This window comes from Triticum dicoccoides, chromosome 5B (genome assembly GCF_002162155.2).
Source record: "Triticum dicoccoides isolate Atlit2015 ecotype Zavitan chromosome 5B, WEW_v2.0, whole genome shotgun sequence".
NCBI lineage: Eukaryota > Viridiplantae > Streptophyta > Magnoliopsida > Poales > Poaceae > Triticum > Triticum dicoccoides.
Window position 1 is genome coordinate 703,640,873 of NC_041389.1, and position 3,845 is coordinate 703,644,717.

The 3,845-nt window shown below is 38.4% G+C and overlaps 1 protein-coding gene across 2 annotated transcripts in view; it reads left to right on the plus strand.

Annotated features, from left to right (window-relative positions):
• Positions 1 to 714, plus strand: part of LOC119312790 (vacuolar protein sorting-associated protein 9A-like) — a 6,856-nt gene extending 6,142 nt beyond the window's left edge. For both annotated transcript variants that reach the window (XM_037588553.1, XM_037588554.1), the window contains exon 7: positions 316 to 714. The gene's annotated coding sequence lies outside the window, so the exon portion shown is untranslated. The remainder of the gene's footprint in view (positions 1 to 315) is intronic.
• Positions 715 to 3,845: the final 3,131 nt, after the last annotated feature.

Consider the following 3,845-nt stretch of genomic DNA (forward strand, 5'->3'; position numbering starts at 1 on the left):
ATAAAATTTTGAAACACGTGACAACCTTGGTGAAAGAAAAAAAAATATCCCTGACACTTTGTGCGTGTTGTGCTCTGAACAAGAAAACGTTGTACATTTTGTTATTCAACTGTGAGATTTCCAGGATAATCTAGGATGAACTATCAGATATGCTTCAAAGATGAGTGGGCGAAAACAAATGTACAAGGTTGCTTGGTTGTGGATTGACAACAAATAGAATGCTGTGATAAATATGCTATCTGCTGCTGTTATAGGAAAACTTGGAAACTCAGGAATGACTTTCCATTTGAACGGTGCTTGTGGTCTGGTCTGCAGGTCGTCTGGCGTCGCCTCTCTTGGCCGGTGAAAAGACGGCGCCCGCTATGCCCATCTGAGGACTTGCGCTCCCTGGACCACTCACTAACTGATCGAGCTGGACAAGAAAGTAAGGGAAGCCCCAACACTAAGCCGGTGAAGATGAGAAGGACCTCGACGGAGTGGCCAAGAACTCTGATCGCCATGGCCAGGTCACCGCGGTGCGTTGAAGAGTGGGAGGAGCTGTTAAAGCTTTTTCTTCGGCTTTTCTTTCGGCAGTCGGCCTATTTTTGCTCTGGAGCTGTCTTGCATTTTTCCTTCTCGCGATGCTGCGCTAGATGTATCCTGGGACCATATGTTGAATACTCTCTAGTGTTTCATTTCCCAGTGAAAGATGGAACAGGGCTGTTGGCATTTTGATTGATTGTTTTCTTTTTTGGTCTGAAGAGCACCAAGATCCTCTTCATGCACCGAACGACTGAGTAGGCGAGTGCACTGTCTAAGAAGGCCAAGCAGCTGGAGGCTGACAACCAAAACCTACGGCATGAGTCAGAGCAGTCCAATGCCCTTAACAAGCAGTTAAGCTGTGAATTGCACACCACATGACACATGTGGTAAACAATCCAAACAATTGTAACAAAAAAAAGAGCTATGAATTGCACAGGCGAGGCAGGTAGGCAGGAAACACAAGGATTTTAAGGCTGAGACAGCTGCCAAGGAATTGGCTCGGGGGTTGATTTCGACCATGGTTGAAAATCAAAAGCGAGGCAATGAGAAGGATAAGAAAGTCAATCATTATGGTAATAAAGATAAAGAGAAAAGTAAAAAAATCATCTCTACTGCTACTCCTTGTACATCTAGTAGATTTTGTTTTAAGAGCAAGTATAATAAAGTGGCGCAAACATGCTGTAAGAATTTAAAATATTATATTATTGCTGGAAGAGAAAGAAGAGGAGAGAGAAAAGAAATGGGCTGAAGACTTACAGCAGGATATAGCATGAGCTCCAAGAAACAAAGTAGTACTTTTTTATATATAACTATTATACGTGTTGGATATTATATTGACTATAAATAACACGGCAACATGTTATAGCAAGGAGTTGGTTATATTATTAAGCATGCTCTAAGTGAATGATTTAAACCATTGACCAACTTTATAGAGAAAAGTAGCAACTAAATTAGTATTGCTAGATTCGTTTCGAAATGTACTTTCATAATATACCAATTTGATGTCATATATCAACTTTTTTAAAATTTTAATTTAGAACAAAAGTTAGAAGTACATTTATTCACGGACGAAGGGAGTATCTAAAAAAAACCTAAGGTTCCCTTCCTGCCAAATGGACCACGTGCTGCCTAACCTTCCGTCCAACCTTTGTCCCCCAACTCTCCTTCATCGTTTTTTCCACGTGTGGCTCTTCCTCCATTTTTTGGTATGTCGACCACCTCCCCAGCTTACGAAAAACCAGACGAACAATGCCCATCCTCGGCTCTCGGGCTTGTGCCCGATCCCAATTCAGATCTAGGAGGTGTCTACGGCTACCAGGGGCGACCTACCTCGTGCGCACGACCACCATGCCCCGCACCGGCCGCCGCCAGTCCTACCCGTCGCCGGCGACCTGACCGACTGCCACCGTGCCTTCCCAGCCTTCCTTTCTTCCTCTCCCTAGCCACTGCAGCGGGTAATTGCCCGACGTCGCCAGTCTAGCCAGTCGCCGTCGCCCACCAGAGCTTCACGGCCGGTCTGAAAGCAGTCCAATACCCTTAAGAAGTAGTTAGGCAATGAATTGTACAAGACAGGCGACACACGAGGATTTTAAGGCCGAGACAACTGATAAGGAGTCGGCTTGGGAGTTGATTCCGACCATGGTTGAAAATCAAAAGTGAGGCAATGAGGAAGATAATAAAGTCAATGATGATGCTTATAAAGACAAGGAGGAAGGTAAGAAACCATCGAATAAAAAGTTGAACGAGGTTATTAGTTGATATCATTTTATCCATTAAATTAATTAGAGGATCATTTCTGTCTTATATATGATTGTTCTTTGTATCAGAAGCGAGCAATAATGATAGATATAGTATCATTGTTCTCTTGTTTTTGTGTATATAAATACTACAACTGCGAATATTCCTTATATTGAAACATTATATAATGGTTACGTGTGTTTAATTTATGTGTTCTTCAAATGCAGCAGACCTTAGTGGTGGTTGTATTTCACTCTGTGCATTTTAAAACCGAACCGAAAAACCATACCGAAAATAAATTGAACCGAACCGATTTTATGGTTTTTATGGTTTCTGGTTTCGGTATGGTATGAACTTTTCATACCGATTTGAACTTTGGTTTTTATGGTATATACCGAAAAACCGAACGGTTAACCGAATAAACCGAAATAAAAAATAAATTTATATTTCTTGAGATGAACAACCGTACAAGTTGTCATTTTACATGTACATGAGTCAAATTCACTACTAAGCACATAAAATTTTTCTTGTAACATAGTCATTTTCTCTTTTCAAAATGCTAAGCACGTATATAACCATCAATAGATGAATAAATGCATGCATACATATATATATATATATATAGTCATATACTATTTGTGTAAAATAGTATGTGTTTTGAGTCATAAATTTGCAAATTATTATTATGTCATATTCAAATTCGCGTCAGCTTTGGTTTTTATGGTATATACCGAAACCATACCGAAATAATTTGGTATATACCGAAACCGAACCGTATTTTATTTTCATACCGTATTTACCAAAATATTAATACCGTAGAAACCGAAAAACCGTATAAACCGAACCATGTAAACCGAATAAACCGAACGCACAGGGTGAGTTGTATTGTGCGGACGACCGTTCAGATAGGTAAATGACCAAATGATGTTTTCAGCCGAAAGAAAATAATTAAAATGATTGATATTTATACAAAACTTTTATACTTTTGTGATATTTTTTTATAGAAATACAAAATTGAATAATATATTTTTCTATCTATCTAAATAACAATATTGATAAATATCCATTAAAATCTTTTTAATATATAATCTTAATGTCTATCCATCAAAATAAATACACACAATACATCAAATTCAAATTATATCGTATAGCAAAATTATTTTCTCTTTTGAGATGATGACCCTTAAAACAATAGTATGCACCCTTAGAGAAAAATAAAACAAATGGAATCACGATTCTTCCTTCTCCCTTTTTGCCACTTGAGTGACTTATAGTGTATATATATGCATGTTTGTCCATATTTTAATATTCTTAAATATCTCAGCAGAAATATTTAAAGCGTCTGATTCAAAAATATCACGGTTTCTATTATGACAGTGTGTGTGCCAATCTCCATGGATGCATCCTTTGCAGCAACATACTCTACCACGCTAGCTAGGTCACCTAACTTATTGGTTTGCGCTCAACGAAGTGTTGTACATGCAGGGTTAATGAGCAAAGAGGTGTGGCTGCATTAACTATGCACCAAGAATACTTTTTTAGATGTGCATATATCTTGTATGCTTTTATGTAGAAGATACTCATGA